This window comes from Oryza brachyantha, chromosome 6, assembly GCF_000231095.2.
Source record: "Oryza brachyantha chromosome 6, ObraRS2, whole genome shotgun sequence".
NCBI classification, from domain to species: Eukaryota; Viridiplantae; Streptophyta; class Magnoliopsida; order Poales; family Poaceae; genus Oryza; species Oryza brachyantha.
In genome coordinates this window covers 18891886-18914445 of record NC_023168.2, presented here as the reverse complement: position 1 = coordinate 18914445, position 22560 = coordinate 18891886, and the positions used below count along the sequence as shown (strand labels likewise).

Genomic DNA, 22560 nt, shown 5'->3' with positions numbered 1-22560 from the left:
CCGCTGTCGTGTGGACGGCAAAGGCGATGACATGTTTCGACTCGGGTAGATGCCACAACTACGACGATGCTGCTGTTTGGATAATAGACTTTTTGTTTTTTAAGTTAGAATGTTTGGATGTTAATTAGGAGTATTAAATATAGACTGATACTAAAATTAATGACATAAATAAAGACTATTTCATTAGATAAATTTTTTAAATCTAATTAATCCAAAGGCGATCACATTCGCTGATCATGGTAACTCGATAAATTCGTCTCGTAAAATAGTCTATAGTACAATGTGGGTTTTATTAATAGTCTATATTTAATACTTTTAATTAGTATCTAAATATTCAATGTGACATGGACTTAAAAAAAATTTAAGGATCCAACCACCCCCTTAATCTGCAGGTTATGTGCGGTAAATGCAGAGAACACTGTCTGTGTTTGCGTTGGAGTGTTCACTCCCATGTGCCACAGCGGCTGGCCGGTGAGCCAGTTGAGATGCAGATAAAAAAGTAAATAGATTTCTGGGAACTTTATATCTCTATGTTTTACTTGTAATTGTTCTCATATGACAAAATTTAAAATTTTAAGGTTTTTATCAAAACTGATTTTTCGGTCCTTAACTTTTACATTTGCAAATATGTTATTTACATTCACCCTGTACGAGTTTTAAATTCAAAGTAACAAAATACGCATATCGTTATTCCTTTAAACGACGGTGGCAAGTGATAAATCTATCGCCCGATAGGTAAGAACCATAGGATCGGTTAATATACCAATATTTCCTGGAATCCACTTTTAGCTTGACACGTGTCAGCTACTAGAATTTTGATGCATACAGAGAAGAGGGAAAATATATATTTAGCTATTTATACATAACTCACTCTATTTAAAAAAAAATCGATCTACATGTTATCACTGGTCTCATAGCTGTCTAGAGCCGTTAATATTTTATCACCCCGTCTAACAGAGGTGGCTTTTAAGAGCAGGTATAATAGCAGACTATAAACCAACTATAAACATATTTTAAAGAGATAAGAGGGGAGATACAAGAGAAGCGGACTATTAATTTGTAGCCAGCTGCAACGTGAGCTTCAAGACACAATATATGTATGAGACTTAAGGTCGGATATTAATTATGTAGTATATGACTATTTTATGTATTGATACTAAGTTGGCTATACACCATTTATAGCCATCAGCTGGCTATACTGCTGAACTTGCTCTAATGAGATCCATTTACTTAGAGTCTAGGGTTGATTGTTTTTCTTTGAAAAAAATAAACACATATTTATAATAAAAAATAGTTTATGAATAAAAAATTCATATATGTGCTCTTAGTAACTTAAAAGATATGATTATAAATAAACTACGATTATAAACCATAAAATCTACAATTTAATTTGGCATACAAGCATAAACACATGAAAAAATCGGGTGTTTGTTTGCTAAAGAGCGACGAGGCTATCATACTGACCAACAATACTAAACAATAACAATTAAGAAAATAAAAATATTTAGGGGGTGTTTGGATCCTCAGGATTTTTTAGTCTCTGTCATATCGAATGTTTGGACACTAATTAAAATATATACTATTAATAAAACCCACCTTATACTCTGGAATATTTTACGATACGAATCTATTGAGCCTAATTAGTCCATGATTAGCGAATGTGATGCTACAGTAAATATTTGCTAATTGTGACTTAATTAGGCTTAAAAAATTTATCTAATAAAATAGCATTTACTTATGCAATTAGTTTTGTTATCAGTCTATATTTAATACTTCTAATTAGCGTCAAACATCCGATATGACAAATGACTGAAAAAATGCCTGGATCCAAACAACCCCTTGGACTCAAGTATCATCCTCATCTGCTTTTCCTCTTATGTACAGATGTACGCATGGTTGGTTTTCACTCACAGCTCATAAGTCAATATTTCTATTTTCATTCTTACTTTTAGCTTTTCACCCTTATATTTTAGATAAATCTACAGTAACATAATGACAACCTAAACTATAACAAATGTAAATATATTAAAACTTACCTTTAAAGTATGATTCATCTCTGGTACACGTACATTATCTTGAAGCTTGTGTTAAAGTTGACTATAAATCTATATTTTTTTCTCTCTCAATTTCTCTCTCCTCCACGTAATCATCATGATAATTTTTACAATTTTTACAGCTCGCTTACGTCATTTATTGTATACGGTTAGAGAGCCACCAGTACCGGACACCAACAATCCAGCACGAATACCATGTGACTATCGCTTATGGTACTACCGTACTACTTTCTTTGTTTTATAAAAAGACAACTTGAATTGGATATGATAATTCTAATTATATAAATCTGAACATATCTCTGTCTATATTTGTTACACTAACATGTCATATCCCATATAATTTTTTTTAAGGACCGAGCGAGCACGGTCTTCATCCGTTCGTTCTCCGTCCGGGTCCCTAGCGACCCTCAAATCTCACAGGAGCCGAAACGTGTGCGCAAACTGCAGAGAAAAAAGCCCACGAGGCCGCGCCCAACCCACCTCCCCGGGTCTTTGGATGATTTGCCCTCGGATTGCGCATTCCTAAATACCACTTTCTTCGTGACTTTTAACTATTTACCATTTATTCTATATGTTTTGTTGATTTAGTGTTACCTTTGTCTAGTTTTATAGGATTATAACTATATATGATCTCTTATCTTGATAATAATTATTTTCTAATTATTAATTTGAATTTAAAATTTTATAATTATATTTTTACACGGGAACCATTTACTTATATTCTAAATTGTACTTGCTCATAAACTCTTTTTACATAATATTTAATTTATAATTCAAATTCTAGATACTTCTAAATTGTATTTATATATTGAAAATTATTACAAATAAAACAATTGATATTAAAATTGATATTGAGGGAAGAGTCCATCTATAAATACAATTTGTAAATGACTAAAATTTCAGTGAATCATATTAGAAATACAATTTAAGATTTACAAATAAAAAAGGGTCCATGTGTAAATTAAGAGAAAAGGTCAATATATAAATACAATTTAGAAGTATCTAGAATTTAAATTATAAATTAAATATTATGTAGAAAAGACTTTATGAACAAGTATAATTTAGAATATAGATAAATGAGTTCCATGTAAAAACATAATTTAGAAAATTTAAAACTCAAATTAACAATTAAAAAATAATTGTTATCAAGATAAAAGTTTCTGTATAGCTATAATTCTACAAAACTAGACAAAAGTAACATTAACTCAATAAAACACCAACAGTTAAAATTCACTGGTATTTAAAAATACACGTCCCGAGAGGACGGGAAATCATCCAAATCCCCACCTCCCCACCCCTCCCCGCCGCTCCCCCAACGCCGCCACGCCACGGCTACCCCGCGCCACAACCACGCCTCCCCCACCCCGCCGCGCGCCGCGACGCGACGCACAGCCATCCGTCGCACGGAGCCGTGCGCGCCCCGCAACACCGCCACCAACCAACCACGGACACGCACGCACGCACGCGATGCCAACGGCAAAAAAGAGAGAGACTCCGTCGCGCTCGCGTAACCGCCCGCCCCGCGCACACGAGACACATTCACACAACCGCACGCCCCACCTGCCGTTCTCTTTTTTTTCCCCTTTTTCTTTCGTTCTCCTCTCGGCGCGGCCCGCTGCGTGTTGCGCTTATCCTCTCGGGGACCTCGCGCTCTCGCTCGCTCGATCGGCAAGCCAAGCCCCGGCCCCCTCGATCCCCTCAACCCCAACCTCCTCCACCGTCGCATCCGTTAAAATTAGCCTCTCGCCTCACCTCTCTCTCTCTCACGAGGACGACCGGGGAGCACGGCGCACCGGAGGAGGCGGCCTCGTCCCCCGCCCTCTCCCCCTCCTCTCGATTCCTGCGGTTCAGGTGGGTGGCTCCTCTTTCTTGCGCGGCCTGGTGGATTTGGGTGGTGGTGGTGCTTCTTTGCGTGAGATCAGATGGGGTAATCAATCTAGTGATTAGTTTGGCGTGTTGTTGTGCACCGTTCCTCGTCGTTCTTTGCGGTTGCTTCGGTTGGTTTCTGAGAGATTTAATCTCCGTGTCGTCGTTGGATTGAGGTACGAGGGTTCCAATCTGTGGGGATGTGTTTGGGGAGAAATGCGGCAGGTTCAGTTGTTGCAGTGCTAATTGCTTAGATTGGCCTGTGCCGACTTCCTTGCGCGTGCATTTATATCTCCTCTTTAAAGAATCTTCAGCCGGCGATCTTGTTTGTAAATTAGTTTTAAGGAACTTTACATCTGGACCTATCAGAGGATTGGTTGCAGAATATGCTCAGAAAATCTCACAAATTTCCCATCTTTTGGATCTACTCCACGATTCGTGCACCGGCGTAGCTCCTGCCGTCTGCTAGGTTTAGGTTTCTGGGCGGTGGGAGCCGTCCCTAGTTTTGGCTGGATGGAGATGAAGGCCAGGCTGCTGCAGCAGTACGGATGGCGATGCCGATTCCGGTGAATGGTGGATCCGGAGGCGAGGAAGATGGTGGAGAAATGGGCGCATTGGGGGTCATACTGTCCACTGGAACTTGCTTGCGTTGTCTATGAGGAAGGGTTTCCCTTATCACCGGTTAACATGGTAACTTGGCACACCGTCAGGGAGCGGTAACACTAAATGCCTAGTAACCCCACTGGATTCAAAAAATTTAAACAAAAGTTTATTTTTTTGATAAATTTTGTCCAGTTTTTCCTGGTTTACCACGGCAACTGTGCGGTTACCGGGTTTACTGCTTGAGGTGTGTTAACCCCTCCCCCGGTAAGGGAAGGTGAAGAGGTGGGAGTGACGGCTTGTGAGGATGTTGTGGCATTGTAGGGGATCAGTTGGAAGATCCAATGCAAAACATTGAAACTCAATTGGATGGTTGAAATAGCAATATTTGGAGTGTAAAAATGTTACGTATATGGTACAGGCAGTCCTATCAATCAATTCCCAAACAGTTGCCGACCGAGTCAGCTATGTCTCTATTCGAATTAGAATTTTCCTCTTTATAAGAGTGCTGTCTTTTACATTTGGTACAACTACCACTGCATTACAGATTCTTGCATTTCTCACTCCTGATGTTACGTAGGATACAATTTCTACTATTGTTATACATGCGTAACTATTGGTTCTTAATTAATTTGATCTTGTGTTAATTACTCCCTTCCAATCTTTGATGACTTGGTCAGATTTCATCAAATCTGTTCCCTGCATTATAAAATATCCTCCTGCTACTGCCTAGCCTTCACTAATCTATCTTCCTACACATTGGGTTGATCAAGCTTGATTTGCATGGTTGGTCGTTAAACATGTAAATATAGGAACTTTGTTGTGCTTGATCTGCGTATTGCAAATTGATTTGTTGATTGGAAACTATGCGTGTAATTTGGTGGATTTGAGGTTATAGCATTGTTATTGATAGTTGTGTCGCTAAGGCGCCAATTGATGTTTATTCACTGGAACTGAATTTTCTTACTGGGCATTGTATGTCATATTTTGAAGGGATAACCTGGTGACTATATAGACTGTAGAATGCCAGTTTATCTGAGGTTGCGATCTGGTAGATTCTGGGAACTTATATGTTTTATCCACTGTTACTTCTGTTAGTTGTATGTCACTCTAATATCAACTAAGTGGCTTAGTGCTTTCTTTAAAGTATATAACATGATTCTATTTCTAATATTGTTACTTCATTATGTACATCAGTGTGACCTAAGCTGATTCTCTCCACTAATCATTTTTCTCAATGCCATCTCTATAGGTTTCTTTGCCAATCTATCAACTCAGCTGGTGTCTTAGGAGCTTCTTCAACGGTATGTACACATGAAATTTTTACTCATATTGCCACCATTTAATGGAACATATGAAAACATGCACTTCATAGCGGCATGTCCTTCATTCTTGTAGTTTCACTTAAATAAAGGTTTCACTTGATAAAATTGTGTGATTAACGAGAGAGTTGTCCTCCTGAAAGGTGGAATCTGGACCAACAACAGAACCTGCAAATTAGGTCTACATGTAACTAACTAATCAGTTCAGCTCTAGACATGGTCTGTGAGAAAGTTGCTTCACACTTAATTATCTGCATGGGAGCTTATATTTTCATTTAGCCCGAATATTAGTTTTTTTGATTCACATACAGTACACTATTTTAGGTGATAGGGAAAATATTTGTCAGCATGTGGGGCCAAATGCTCTTAGGATGTATAAAATGACATCTTTCTAAGAATTATAATGGTATATTTATAATTAGTTGAATTGCAATTGCATATTTCTAAACTGCATATTTGTAATAGACATATGGATCTAATTAACCCTTTATCTAACCTATATTGCATCAAGCGCGATCCTCACTTCTACATCCTCACCTCTTAGACCCAGACATATGGATCTAATTAACCCTTTATCTAACCTATATTGCATCAAGCGCGATCCTCACTTCTACATCCTCACCTCTTAGACCCAACGGTACATAACAGTTTGTCTCAAAATCAAGAGCTCGGATTGTCCGCGTCGTCCCTCACCCATCTACCCTAGCAACGTGCCCTCCCCTTCCCTCTGCCCCAGCGCTGCCTGGCTCCACCTCTCATGCTGCCTCCACGTCGCCCGCGACGCCTCCACCGCGTCGCCGTTCCTCCACCGCTTGCGTCGCCTCCGTCGTTGTCGCCGCTAAATTTTGTATTATATACATACATATATTATTTAAATTATAAACATGTGTGTGTTCAGATTAACTCACAGGTGATTGCGGAAGCTATTTTTTTGACATGGTATTATTTGTATTACTTCATCCGGTTTTTTAGATGAAGCTAAATTTTGGACCTATACAATATCATAAGTCATTTATAAAATAAATAAACAATTTGTTTTGATCTAATTTAAATTATTTAATTAATATATGCACATGTATAATCTAATCTACCCTATAGTGATATAATATATTAGAAACTTTCTATGAAATATAAATTTGTATTAGAAACTTTATATATGTCATGCATAGACAAAATCAGTCTATATATTAGAAGCTTTCTAAAAAAATATAGATCTATACAATATATAACTCCTATAATTAGACTATATGTACACATATAACAGAACCAAGGTGCTGCCTTTGATTTAAAATTTAGTAAAAGTTAACTCCAAATTCAGAATATAATTTTATTGATTTTTTTTCCAAACTGTACTTGCTTGTTTTCTTTTGCCCTAGAACTCAAATCAGAAATTGATGTTAGAAAAGACGGTGAGTCATGTGAAACCTATGAGTTATGTGCATTTAATATTATTTTAAAATTAAATTTACTTGATATTTAGAAAAGGTGGAGTTACTTGAAACATATGGTCACTTTTGTTACATTTATTACAAATCTGATGATTATAGTATGATATAAATATGTGAGTGACATTTGTTATAAATCCAATAATTGTAGTACATTATAAATAATTCCGGTATCTCATAACATATATTATTTAGTAGCAAATAATATTATAGCTATTATACTGTTCATGATCACACATAGTTAGATATTTGTGTTACTCTTGCTAAAAATCACTAATGTATTGTTTTATGAGGTACTCATACTAAATTATATTTCATAATTGAGTAATTTGTATTTAAAAATGATGTCCTAAACACTATTCTTTTATAATATTTTGAGGTACTCGTACTAAATTATATTTCACCGAGTTTATTTTTTTATTAATTTTTAAATCATTAAAGATATATATATATATATGTATTATATAAATTTTATTTATAAATGATTTTTTTATTTATAACATGTCATTTGGCATTTTGCATATACAGCCAGACAAGGTTCGCGTGCGCGAGGGTGAGGAGAGGAGCTAGGGTTTTGCTGGTTCGGCTCGCGAGGGCGAGGAGAGGAGCTAGGGTTTTGCTGGTTCGGCTCGTGGTGGAGATGTCGGCATACGACGAGGTGGAGATCGAGGACATGGAGTGGAACGCGGAGCTGGGGGCGTACACGTACCCGTGCCCCTGCGGCGATCTATTCCAGATAACGCTCGCCGACCTCCGTCTCGGGGAGGAGATTGCGCGGTGCCCCTCCTGCTCCCTCTTTATCACCGTCGTCTACAACGAGGAGGACCTCGTCGACGCCAAGGAGCGGCCGCCCAAGCCGGCGCCACGCCCCGTCGCCGTCGCCTAAGGCGGTGAGTTTTTGCGCGGTTGGAAATTTGCTGCCGGTTGAAGCGTGTTCGTTTATGAGATTAAAATTTTGAAATCATAGATTTGTAATTTAGAGCGTTAATCAATCAATCTGCAGTGTATCTGATTATGGATTCAATAAATAGTTGTGAAATTTTAGCTTTTATTAGATTTCTTAACATCTGGTTATTTTGGACGAAGTGGGGAAACAATTGCATCCTAGGTAGGAGTACAATCGCACGATACTTTGCAAGATTAGAAATTGATCGTATTGGCGCTGATTGATTTTTATGTGCCGATAATATTGTTGATAAGTAGATGGATTATGGATGGGTATATAGGATTGAGTACAACCACAAAAGTTTGAGTTTTGAATTCCTCGTATACATTGTATGGGATCAATATCTTAGATTTGTAGATGAAATTTTAGATTTTCCTTATCTAGGAATCTAGGACACATGCAGTCAATAGTTGTGCGATTTAATTACCTGCTATGGTTTGTCATGAGCATGAGGCACAAAAGTTTGGCAATCTCTTCTGGCATTGGTCCGGAAACAGAAAGCAAGTGATGACAATTCTGCAACTTTAATAAGTGGATGATGGTGATTTGGTGTGTTTCAGGAATTTTTGCCAGTTGATTGGTTATGTGAGCTTTGGGGTTTAATATTGTGCTCATTGGTTATGTGAGCTTTTGGGCCTATTTGGGGAGCTTTTTCAAACGATCCACGACATCTGAGAATTTACAGATTCTGAAAAATGAACTAAGAATCCAGAAGCTAGAAAAGCTGAATTTAGAAACTTTTTAGATTCTTAGAAGCTGTCTACCAAGCTGATGTCTCTCAAAATTTAGAGCTCGTCAAACAGACCATTTGGGCCTAATGGGACAGTGCCAAATAAGCTGTGCACTTGTCAGGCATCATGTGCACCCACCGCAAGTATATCAGCAATGGAATCAATCACAGCTGCCGATGAACAGTAGCACTCCCGGGCAGTTCATCACCTTAACCCCTCCGTTTTCCATGCATTTTTTTGTTGAGTACTTGAGTGTTTTCCCGACTGATTGTAAAGGAGAAATGACGTGAAGCCCCTCAAGCTAAGGTGGTGTTTAGAAAAAAAATTTTGGGAGAATTGTCACGTTAAATGTTTGACCGGATATCGGAGGGGGTTTTCGGATACGAATGAAAAAACGAATTTCACGGCGAGCCTAGAAACCGCGAGATGAATTTTTAAGCCTAGTTAATCCATCATTAGCATATGTTGGTTACCGTAGCACTTATGGCTAATCATGGGCTAATTAGGCTCAAAAGATTCATCTTGTGAAATAGTTCAGAGTATGGGGTGAGTTTTATTAATAGTCTATATTTAATACTTCTAATTAGTGTCTAATATTTGATGTGACAGGGACTTAAAAAAAGTTGATTGGAACCAAACAGTCACTTAATTTAAGAGGTGTTTAGTTGGAGAAATGGAAATTTTTAGGTATCACATCAAACGTCTAACCGGATGCCGGAATGGATTTTCTAACACGAATGAAAAAAATAAATTTTATGGCTTGTCTGTAAACCGTGAGATAAATATTTTGAGCATAATTAATCCATCATTAGCGTATATGGGTTACTGTAGCGCTTATGACTAATCATGTATTAATTAGACTTAAAAATTTGTCTCACGATTTTTCACATAACTGTGAAATTGGTTTTTTATTTTATCTATGTTTAATGTTCTATTCAGATGTCTAAAGATTCGATATGATGTTTTTAGAACTAAATTGGGCCTTATTTAAGATACATTTTGCTATTGATTTGTGCTAGCTCAACTAGGGCATGAAACTAAGGGGTGAAAAAGCCAAACGATATATGTGTAAATGAAAAATAATTTATAAATAGATTTTTTATGTACGTGTTTTTAGCGATTTGAAAGTATATGTTAAAAATTAAAATACGATAAAAAAACCTAAATTAACTCCACGATTGAAGGTGAAAATTCAACCGCATAAAACAAAAGTGAAAAGATAGGCCCTATTTTCCCCCAATCACGAAAGAATATATCCCGTAAAGTTTCTACATTTTCGTCTCGGCGCGTCTGGCACGCGTTTGCACCATACAAATCTTACTTTTGCACGATACAAATGTGACCCCGAGTGCTCAAAACGATTGCAGTACAGAACAAATTACGCATACGCGTACGGCGACAAACCGAACAGGAAATTCCAGCTTTCCAAGTCACACACGGAGCAAACAGACAAGTTACAGAAACAGAACTCCCTGGACGCCCTTAAAACTTCTCGCGTCACCTGAAACGCCCTGCAACAACGAGGAGGAGGAGGGACCAGAGAAGCCACGGAAACGTGAACACTGAGCTCTCTCGGTCCCTCGTAGTACGTGACGCAGAAAAATACAAAAATAACCGCACCAAAATCACTTCGGGTCTTATCGGTTGGCTTAAAGCAACTTCAACAGTTAGGCAAAAATAGTTTGCCAAATTTACTGTTTTAGTAACTTGGTAAACAATATGAGAAACGAAAAATTATTTTATGTTCAACAGTTACCCAAATTCCACTTACCAAAAACAGATATAGTCAACAAAATCGGTTGAAAATTGAGGAAGATCGCACCAGATAGAAGTCGCTCTCGTCGCCCTGCGCCCCCTGCCAGCCGCGCCGCCTCTCTGGCGCCCCCGCGACGCCCGCGCACCACCGGCCGCGCCGCATGCTCCGCGCACCCACGACGGCCGCGCGCCGCCGACCGCGCCGCGTGCCCGCGTCACCTGCTCCTCCCACGCCCCCGTGTCACGCCTAGAAATTTACACCAAATTTCTGAACAATAGCATGTATTAAATCTCGGTCTCGGCATCAGCCCGAGTACACACTATGATAAATCAATACACAGTTCCACGACTTAAAAACAAATAAAACAATTATCTATCGAAATGCAGCGGAAAAGAAAAACAAGACTAAAACTCAACTAATCTTCAGCAAACAAGACTAAAACTCAACTAATCTTCAGCTTCAGCTGGCGATGACGCCTCCACACCACAGGCATTCTCGACGACGGACTGAACCTCACTTCAACCTTGGGAACAACCTTCTTCTGACTTCTGACTCATGCTCTGACACTTGCTCTAATGGAGGAAAAATTAAGCAAGTCTGAGTACAAACCACCGTACTCAACAAGTAACACCCAAGAGAGGAGAATAATGAATGCAATAGGATACATAGATAGACTAAGGTTAAAACAAAGCTGCAGTAATTTAGCAAAACAGAAGATAAAATAGACTGAAATAAAAGTAAAGTAACATTTAAAATAAGCATCCACTCTCCAACGTTGCACCACGTTGCAACAGGCCCAAACCGCTGTCGAACGTTACACCACGTAGCAACAGGGTCAACCCTCTGCCTAACGTTAAACCACGTTGCGACAGACCCAAACCACTGCCAACGTTACACCACGTTGCGCAGGGTCAAACCAGTTACAAGATTAATCAAGTTATCAAAGGTTCAACTAATCCCAGTGAATCTGTCGGTTCGCCCAATAACCGCGGGCACGGCTATTCGAATAGTTTTACTCTGTAGAGGTGTACAACTTTATCCACAAGACATGGCTCCCAAGCATGTTACCATGCCCCAACGTATGACCACGATACCTCAGTACGGAAACCATGATAAGACCTTTCACCTAACTTTCCCTAGACAATCGCACCGCACTTCAGGTTTCACTCCCTCCTTTACACCAAGTTAGGCAGTCCCCTCTTGTGCCTTGGTGAATCCAGAAGCAGCAGAGGCTTTCGTTACACCACGATTGCCCGTTCATACTCCATCACGCTCACCCTTGCCTTGGTACGTCGAATAGAGACAAGCTAGATTACGAGTCTCACCGTTGCCCATTCTGACTTGTGGTTAGTACGTGTAAGACTTCCAGGGTTTTCTGAGAATCGGTCCTTAATTGCCATGGGCACGACTCTCAAAACCATGCACCCACAACCCACCATAAGCAATATTTTAGTTATATTAATCCACATCGAGAGATTAATAATGATTACAACCATTAAAGGTCTATCAAAGTGTAACAGTAATTAAATTATAATTGGTGAGCTAGTTGAACTAAGCATGGCTAAGCATTGACTAATCCTAATTCTAGTCAAATTAACCCTGGGATGACAATAGTAAACAGTGGGAATCAACGGGTATAAAGGTAAATGCCCAATAGGTAAATAAAATAAATACATTTGAATACAATGCATGTTTGAATGTAAAAGCGGGAGATTTTATAAACATCGGGTCAATATGATCAAAGAAGGGTGCCACTTGCTTTGCTTAGACCCACGAGGAACTTCGGCGACGACTTCAGGAACGAACGGTGCTGCGACGGGGTCAAAACCTACAACAAACGAAGACTAGATTTAAAACTACTGAAACAGAGAAAGAAACTATTTTTAATGGATTCTTGGCATTTTTCTGGATTTAATGAAACTTGAATGGACCTAAACGAAGACTAGATGAATTACTTATGAATTTTAGAAGATTATCTGTGTTTTTAAACTAAACAGAAAACCTTATTGATTTATTGCGCAATTAATTGGAGGAGCTGACGTCAGCACATGAGTGAGAGGAGGCTGACGGCTGGGGCCCATTTGTCAGTGGGAGAGAGGAGAGATTGAGGGGATGACACGTGGGCCCGGGGAGGAGAGGAGAGAGAGAAGGGAGGAGGTGGCTGACGGGTGGACCCCGTTGGGAAGGGAGAGAGAGGGCAGGGTGTCTGGCTAGCATGTGGGCCCCACTAGCCGGCCACAGAACAGAGGGGAGGGGGAGGATGGCTTCGGCCGGGCGGAGGAGGGCGGTGGCATCTGGCGCGAAGGGCGGTGGAGGGCGGCGTCTCGGTGGCGAGCGATGCGAACCGGTGGGTGGCCGCGGACGACGACGACCTAGTGGGTGATGTCGCGAGAGCCGACGACGACGCTAACAGCGGCGGCGCCGAAGGGAGAACGGCGGCGGCTCGAGGAGGACGACGACGACGGCGCGATGGGAGGGCGACAGCGCTCCGGCGTCGCGACGGCGAGGCGAGGGAAATGGCGGGCGGAGGGGCGACGACGATGCAATGATGGCGATGGCGACGAAGTAGGGAACGACAGCGTGGAGACACGGCCGAGAGGGAGAGGGATCGAGGCGGCGTGGCGGCGAGTCGGCCGGCGGCGCGGGTGCGCACGGGTGTGGGCGGAGGGAGCTCAGCGACGGCGTCGCGAGGGTGACGGTGATGGCGGAGGGTGGTGGACAGCGGTGACGTTCGGCAGGGAGTCGGCGAGCGACGGCCCCAGGCAGCGCGGCGACGACGTGCGACGCGGCGGCGAGGGTCGGGGAGAAAGAGGAGAGGGGAGACCGGGGCGGCGCCGAGCATGGCCGGGGAGAGGAGGAGGAGCGGTGCGCGACAACGGCTTGGCGGCGTGGCGCGTGCGTGGGGAGGCAGAGGAGGATGGAGGGATGGGGAAACTGTGGCGACGACGGCCGGGGACTGGCGGCGGCGTCGGCGCGACGACAGCTTTGCGTCGCGCGGCGCGGTGGCAACGACTGAGGGGGCCCGCTGCAGCAATGGTAAGGCGAGGGAGACGGTGCCAGGATGGCGCATCGACGGCGAACAGTAGCACACGCGCATGGCGGCGGCACATGGGCCGGCGGCGGCGGCCGAAGGGGAAGAAAAGGAGGGAGAGGGGAAGGGGATGCTCACCGGCGGCGCGAAGGGCGGCAGCGAGTCGGCGTCGAGTGGGAATGGGTGATGACGTGGCTCCGCGACGGCGACCGGAGGTGAGGCGCGAGCTTGACTGGCGACGGCGAGGCAATGGGCCCAGCGGCGGCTCGGGGACGTGTGGAAAAAGGCGGCGGCGGCTCGAGGAGAGGGGGATTTATAGGTGGCGGCTACCACGCGTAGGGTGGGGAGGTCGTTAGCGCGACGGCGCGTGGATCACGGCCGGTGGTTGGCGACGGCGCGTCCGACGCGGAGGAGGCGGGGGAGGTTGTTGGCGGCGGGCACGGATTGCGGCTGGTGGTTGCGGCGCAGCCGTTGGGCTGGCGTGAGCGGAGAGGCGGCTCGACCGACGACGTGGCGGCACGGGCGAGGCACAACCGGCGCGGCGAGAGGCAATGCAGCTCAGCGCGACGGCGAGGTGCGTGAAGGGCTGGGAGTTGGTTGGCGCGGATTGCGGGCGGTGGTTAGCGGCGGCGCGGCCGGGCGGTGCGAGCGCTGGCACGGCGTGGCGACGAGGCGGCGCAGCGACGCGGTGGCGACGGAGATCGCTCCGCGGCGCGGGCATGACCCGAAGGGGAGCGATCGGTGGCCGAGGGGAGGATTTTATGGTGGCGGCTGGCGCGTGCGGGAGGTGGTTGCGACGGCCGGCGTGGGCGGGGAGGTGGTTAGTGGCGGCGCTGGGAAAACCGGCATGGGCGGTGGTTACGCCGGGCGACGGATTTGGCGGCGGCTGGGGAAAGCGGAGTGGTGGTTGCGCCGGCGTGAGGAAGCGGGGCGGCGGCGCACGGCGAGGCGTGGCAGCGGCGCAGCGCGATGGCGCCAGCGCGGTGGCTGGCAGAGGAGGCTAGACGGACGCAGCGCGGCGGCGCGAGCGCGAGGGCGACGCGGCGACGGGCGACGCATCGTGGGCACTCGGCTCGTGTCGCGGCGGTGAGGGGTGAAGGCAGAGGAGGGCGGTGGCGCACGATGGGAGCGCGACGCGGCATGGGCGAGGCGGCGAGGCAGCGACCGACGGCAGCCACGGCGAGGCGGCGGCTGGTGGCTCGGCGTGGCATCTTGACGCAAGGGAGAGGCGGGCACCGGAGGATGAAGACGCCTCCAAAGACGGCGGGGTCGTGTCGGCCGGCCGAGGGGCGACGGCAACGGTCGGAGAGCGCGAGAGCACGGCAGCGACAACGGCTTGGTGTGGGCGGTGACGGGGCTGACAGGTGGGGAGTGTCCCAGGAGGAGCGGGGAGGAGGCCTGGACCTCAGGGTGCCAGCGGGCTGCGGCCTCGGCTGGGCCTCAGCTAGGCCGGCCCAACGCGGGGGGGGGGGAAGGAGGAGAGGAGGGAGATGGGCCGGGAGGAGCTGGGCTGGCAGGTCGTCAGGGAGGGAAGGAAAGGAGGAGGAGATGGGTCGAGGGAGGTGATGGGGACTTCGAGCTCGGGTTGGGCTATGGCTCAGAAAATTTGCGAACAACACACATATTCACATGATAGAACCAAGTCGTGCATAAATTAAAGATTCGTACGACGAATCAGAACTAAAACATGAACCTATGAACTGTTAGCGGAATAGCGACAGGATTTGACGACCCGTTAAATCGAGTTTTAACGACTCGCTAAACTGGAAACTAAACGACTTTAACGTTAAACCAATCTACATGTACGAAATTAAAGTCCGCACTGTAGATCAATCTCACGCTAGCTAATTAGATTGGAAAACCTAAGCAATTACACGGTAGATTAATGATAGGTTGATTCGCATGAGTGAAACGTATGCGAACCTGAGATTCGGTGGAGAAATCAGCGACGGATTGCGGTTATTCCTCGCTGTTTGGCTAGAAAACCTGAACAATTAAATGGTAGATTAATTTAGATTGATTCGCAAGAATAAAATAGATGCGAACCTGAGATTCGGTGGAGAAAACCCGACGAACGGCTGCTGCGAACAGGGATGCAGCAGGGTTGGTAACGACTTGCTGCTAGGAGAGGGGCAGTAGGAGGCGGCTCGAGGAGCACAGGAGAGGGAGACGGGGAAAAGAGGGAGGCTCTAGGGGGGTATTTATAGGAGAGAGCTAGAGATAAATCTAGTTATCCATCCCCTATTAAAAAGGAAATAGATAAGGTGTCAAAGAGATAAAAGATAGATTGGAATTAGTTTTAGGTGGAGAGGGAGGGATGCACGCACCAACCAGGAGGGGAAGGGAGATCGTGCAAAAGGGAAAGGGGCAGAAGGGAGTTCGGCCAGCAGGGGAAAAAAAGGGAAAGAGAAAAAGAAAAGGGAAAAAGGGAGGAAGAAATGAGGGAAAAAGAAAAGAAAAAGGAAGGAGGGAAAAAACGAAATTGCCTTTAATTTTGCCGATTTTTATTAAGTTTATTAGACCAAATTTTATTGACTACAATTCAAATATAAATCCTGTTAATAATTTAAAATGCTTTCGGGACATTTTAGAATATCCGAAAAGCTTCCAATTAATTAAATTAATTTATACACTACTTTTCTCCTGAACTTTAATTAACAAATTATTTTTAATGCATTATTTAATTATTTCTTGGCTTGGGTAAAACTCAGTGCGTGACACCCCGCGAGGTCTGTGTGCCGTCGGCCGTGCCACTAACGCTATTTGTCATGCTAAAAGCATGCCTATTTGTCATGCTACTTTTTTTTTCTGTAGTGCCTTATTATCGATGATGTTGATCGTCTACTTGAGCAGAACTTTGAGGAGGATATGAAACAAATATTTAAATGCATTCCTCTGCTATATATCATCTGCATCTGACAATTATCACTATATGCAAACCATAAGTTGTAGTTCTATGCTGACATAATCTTTTATTTTCTTTTGTAAATCACCACTTATGCTATGCAGAATAGACATACAATTCTTTTTTCTGCTACACTATTTATACTGCCCTAGAAATATGAATTTCGTGGCTCCTCTTCAGTTGGCTCATGTGATGTTCCTAATACCTACACTATTTCCAGAGACAAATTATATCAATCCATTTGATCAAGACTCCCTTTGCAAGCTGATCTGCTTCACCTCTACGGCCATTACCACCAATAATATACCCAAGAGCTTGTGAAAGATCATGGAGGGGCTAGCGGGAGAAGTATGTTACCTGCATAAGACAAGCTCAAGGCGGCGACGAGCTAGGCTATGGCGAGGTGGCGCGTGTGCGGGGGATAGTGGGGGCGCCGACGGACGCGAGCGCGCGGATCCGCGGCGTGCCGTCGGGCCGTGGGCGCGGGTGCAGGCGCGCGCGACGGCGACGCTTGTGGGCGGGCCGAGGCGCCAGGCGACGAAGGCGACGCGCGCGGTCACGACGAACTGGGCCGCGCCGAGGTGGCGCGCGTGTGGGGGAGAGCGGCGGGGCGGCGGCGCCTGGGGATGGCGGCGGTGGCGTCGCGACGCCAGGTCACGAGGAAATGGCGTCGACACAAGAAAATTGCGTGCGCTGAAAGTTCCTGGCGAAGACGCGAGAGAAATCTAGCGTCGTACTTTTCTGGATGCCAAGTGAAACTTCGTCTCCCATATATGCGCGCAAACGAGAGGATATGGCAAATTGCTAAAATTTAGGAACTCAGATGCCAAACTGTTGGAGACAGTTTTTTTAGATTTTGCCAAAAAACAGAGATGTCAAGTTTGGATAGCAAGCTGTTGGAGTTGCTCTTAGAACGGTGAAAAATCAAATGATATATTTATAAATAAATGTTTATATACTTAGCAAACTATAGCCAGCTATAAGCATGTTTTAATGTGACAAGAGAGAAGAGCAGCGTGCTACTGATTTGCAACCAGCTGCAGCACAGACTTTAAGACATATGTATGTATGGTAGATAGGATCAAATATTAATTATGTAGTATATTACTATCGTATAAATTAACTATTAAGTTGGATATAGATAATTTGGCTGGCTACCCTGTTGAACTTGCTCTTACAGCCAAGTGTTGCACCCTGAAAGTCCGGTGCGTGTCAGCATGCGCGTCTTTGGGGGCTCCTGGCCGAATAAACCCACGCAAATGCGGCGGACTGGCGGCCACAATGGCAGCGGCCGCCACGCGCCGCCGATCGGACAAAACGGACCGGCAGCAGCGTGGCCCGCACCGCGTGCAGGTGGTGCCACGGTTAACCGCACCACCAACATCAAAAAGGGCATTCATTGCGGTGCGCGGCGAGCGCGAGCCCCCACCGGATTTAATAGCCGAGGTGTTGGCATCCGCCCCGCCGCACAAGTGCAGTGCAGCCAAGAGCCCAAGAAAGCCAGCGGTAGCTACACACCTTGACCCGAGCTTGCAGCCGCTGCACGCGAAGACGATGGCGGCGGCGATGATTTGCGGCAAGGAGGAGAAGGTGCTGGGCGTGCAGAAGGCGCCGGGGAGCTGCCCGTACTGCGGCGGAGGGGTGGCGGCGACGGAGGTGGAGGCCAAGTGGGTGCTCTGCTTCCTCCCGCTCTGCCTCACGAACAAGAGGAGGTTCTCCTGCACCGCCTGCTCCAGGCGCCTCGTCTCCTACCCTGCCATTGTCCACGACTAGCTTTAGCTTACCATTCCTCCTCTCCTACTCTTGTTTTTCTTCTTCTTCTTCTTCCTATTGATTTGGAGATTATGGCCTCCGGGTGACGTTGGGATTAATTAGCAGGCTGGATAATTCCGATGACTGGCTCTAGATCTGGCCGGTAACTTGTGCGTGTGCATCTTTTTGTTTACCGTGAACACCGGCGTTATCACCGATGCTGTACGCTACGTGTGCGTGCGTGTGTGTTTTTTTGGTGACGTCGCTGCGAAAAAGATGGGGAAAAAAATGAAAAGAAAAGGGGGGTCGCGGTTCCATCGGAGCAAGCAAAGGTTATAAGGCCTCGGAGCTATCGCGGTAGCGATCATGCTGGTAGTTCGGTCAGGACAGTAGTTGGTCGTGTGTTTCGTATCTGCGTCACGTCGCGATCACCCGGGATTTTTTTGCCGGCTCGATCTCATCGCCCGCGCACGCGTATCGACCGACCCATGACGGCACCGGCACGTACGTACGCACGCTATATCGAGCGTAGTGTGCGACTGGCCTCGTTTTCCACCGGCGCCTGCGGGTTTTGGATGTTGGCTTCTGGGAGCGAGCAAGAGCATCTCACGTCCTTCATCATACAAATAGAGAATAAGGATAAAATTTAAGTTCTAACAGAACATCTATTCTATTATCTATTTTTGGATGTCATCCATATTAGGAGAGAAACTCTATATTTAGATGTTTTCTCTCCAATCCTCCAAATATATATATAGAGGATGTCATATATAGATGATCTGCTAGAGTACAAAGAGATATGAAAGATAAAAGTGTTTTTGATGATCATCCAAATAAAAATATGGATAATCAAATTTAGATGAGCTATTGGGATGCTCTAGGCTATGATTGTGAGCCTGTGACAGCGACCAGATGGCCACTACTTCACGAGCCACCAAAGTTTTCAGTTTCACCGTTGTTGACAGTTATCCCTGCAGTGTCAGCCCGCTTGACGGCCATTCGCCGGTTGCCACTCTGGCCATTAGCAACTTCTCAAATCTCACGGGGTCACGGCCCAAACACACGACCCCAGCCAACCCCCAACCCGTCTGCACGCTTGGGTCTAGAGGAATTTTACAGGAGCTGAACTGTTTTGTTTGGAGATCCTACAAAATCTATATGTTTTGGAGAAGCCCTTGACCTATCGCTGGTAATAAGCCACGGAGAAAATAGATGAAGGCCGCGTTCGCCATCCAGCTAAGTTAACTTAGCTCTCTCGTTTTCCGCGCACACGTTTCCCGAACAGCTAAACGGTGTATTTTTTATAAAAAAAATTTATATGAAAGTTGTTTTAAATAATTATATTAATATATTATATATTTTTTAAATAATTAATAATTAATTAATCATGTACTAATCTATTACCACGTTTTCCGTACCAGATAAGTTAACTTACCCACCCTCTGCCGAACACGGCGAAAGTAACATACAATAACTTATAAATGGACTTTTCTATCTATATTAGCTATTTGAACAACATTGGAAATAGATTAGGATAAAAATTAATCCAAATATAACTATAAATTCAAATTTCAAAAAATTATTTATGGCTGATATTATCTACCAAGTAGACGGTAAGAGACATAGTCTTCACGGCCACACGCATGATCACTGGCTCGCCACATCAGATTAAAAGATTCCCTATTTACAATAAAACAAGTGTTTTCTGATCGGTATTATAGCCTTTTAACTTCATGTCACGTACCACTTCTTTAGCTATGAGTCTACATATAACCGGTATCTTTATGTACTAACATGCTATATCACCATTCTCTGTATCATACCAGATCTAGAGTAAGGATGAAAATATATGAAAATTCCGACCGCATTGATACCACATTTTTAAAAATAATATAAAATAGTATTTTTCAGAACATTTCCATTTAAAAATTTTGTTTTTCTCTAGTTTCTATCGATGAACGTCATATTAAAATTGCTACTAAATAGTTAAATTCATAAATACAGGAAATTTCTAATTATACTGGCATAATTTGTATAAAATAGTATAGAAGTGTCTTGAGGGTTTTTATACCCGTGATCCCGTCCCAGAGGTAAGAAGCAATGTTGCTTCACTTGTGTGTTTTTCCTACTACTATTCGTCGAGTTCCGTGAGAAAGCATCCGTGGTTTACGCTACATAATTTCCCTACTTTTACATTACACTGTATATGTTCACTGAATCACTCAACGGACAGAAGGAGAGTGATCTGAAATTCTGAACATTGAATTGCCGTGCTGCATATCTTTCTTGAGATTCCAAGTCTGATGTGGGATGCTTGACTAATTAGCTAAGGGCACGAGCCATGTTTATTTTGCAACATAGTAATAGTGTGGGACCCAACATTAAATATTAGCAGTACTATATAGCTCATAATGTTTATACGTGTAAGTTGGTAATAAGGCGGGGTCCATCTAGAAAAGAATCGATGCTATCAAAGTTGGATTAGAGCAACAAACATTTTTTTATTCCAAGGAAGTACATGTACTGTGCTTGTTGCTGGTAGTAGTCTTACTACCAGGTATTAGTTAACACTGGCCACCACAATGTATATTACCAGCTAAAATGCTTATGTGCACCCCTTCTTACCTGCTTTTTATCACATTGTGGTTGCCCTAAGAGAGTGTTTATCCTCCAGACAACCTTGAGCTGTTCCCTGGGATTAATTAATATTATATTTATCCCAAAATGTAAGGATTTTTAGAGCCCTTTTGCAATGCAAGACTCTAGATATGCAGATTTTATTTCTAAAAAAACACACACGGAATCAGAATGTATGGCTAATGAACACTGCTGAAATCTAAAACATAAAGGCACCTTTTAATTTGGAGGAAAAATATATGAAATTTAATTAAATAATTTCGATCATATGGAACAATTTCTTACGAGAGCATTTGAAGTTCCTATGGATTGTGCAATCCTATAAGGATTTTGGAGGAAAGTAAACATGAGGTAGGACCTCATGTTCTCTCTTTTTCCCATGAGTCCAAATTCATGTGTTTGTTTGTGTATGAATCAAACAATGTTTTTGAACTTTCATGTGTTTTTAATTCCTATAGGAATCTAGTGGACATGGTATTGCATTCATACTTTTTTCTTCTATTCCCATATTTTGACAATCCTATGATTCAAAGGGTCTAAATTTGAAATGTACCTTGTTCGGATGGTTCAAAGAAAATCTATAGGAATTTGGTGGATTCGAGAGCGAGAGAGAGAGAGATACAGAATACAAGTTGCATCGAACTTTTGATAGGAAAAAAAAAGAGGTTTGAGCTCATGGTGTACTTTTCTATGGAATTGGTGTATAGGAACTCAATCCATAGGAACTTGATGAGTTCAAATCCTTGTTCCAAACGTGCATATGTAGGGAAACTCCAAATGAGTGCTTAGGATTGAATACAACTGTTAAGAAAATAGTTGGAATTAAATGTGGAAAGGTTGTAATTGGTTAGAAGATAGTGTAGAAGTGTAAGTTCTACTTCCTTCGGTTACATAATTCTTGTTGTTTTAGATAAGGGTTTGGTCATATATTTAAAACTTTTACCATTAATAACTTTTTAAAAAATTAGTTTAAAAACACTATGACAATATGTATAGATGATTCATAAAGAGTACTTTAATAAAAATAAACATTTACTTATATATATTAATATAAATCATTGTTAAAGATAGATTTAGAAGATTGTGTCGTTGTCCAAGACAACAAAAATTATTATCAAATTGAAGGAAGTATATTTTGAGAAAAAAATTAATGGTTATAAATTGCTCTATCTTGGAACAGAGAAGGGAGTATTATCAATTGCTGTCTGCGTCGTTTGGCCAAATTCCATTGGGTTCTACTAGTAAAGTAAGCTCATGTTTATGTGTTCATTTCAGGTTCCCATTGGCTACCACTCTCTCCGTTTAACCTAAATTTATATGATTATTAATAAACCTAAACATATATAAATTATATGTATTTATTAATAAATAAATTTAGATAAGATTAGAAAGTCTCGTAATGTTTAACGGAGGGAGTACGCTCGTCTATCCCATTACTAGTTTCTGTCCTGCAAGTTGAGAAAAAGAAAACTCTGTTCTGATGAGTGTATGAAACTGATCTGTAGCTATTTTTTG

At 43.4% G+C, this 22560-nt stretch overlaps 1 non-coding gene across 1 annotated transcript; it reads left to right on the top strand.

Moving 5' to 3' along the window:
* The first annotated feature begins 3629 nt into the window (after positions 1 to 3629).
* Positions 3630 to 7929, top strand: LOC102721170. The gene is made up of 3 exons (XR_005811991.1): positions 3630 to 3905; positions 5773 to 5824; positions 7816 to 7929. It is a non-coding gene; the product is annotated as an uncharacterized LOC102721170 (transcript).
* The last annotated feature ends 14631 nt before the right edge of the window (positions 7930 to 22560 follow it).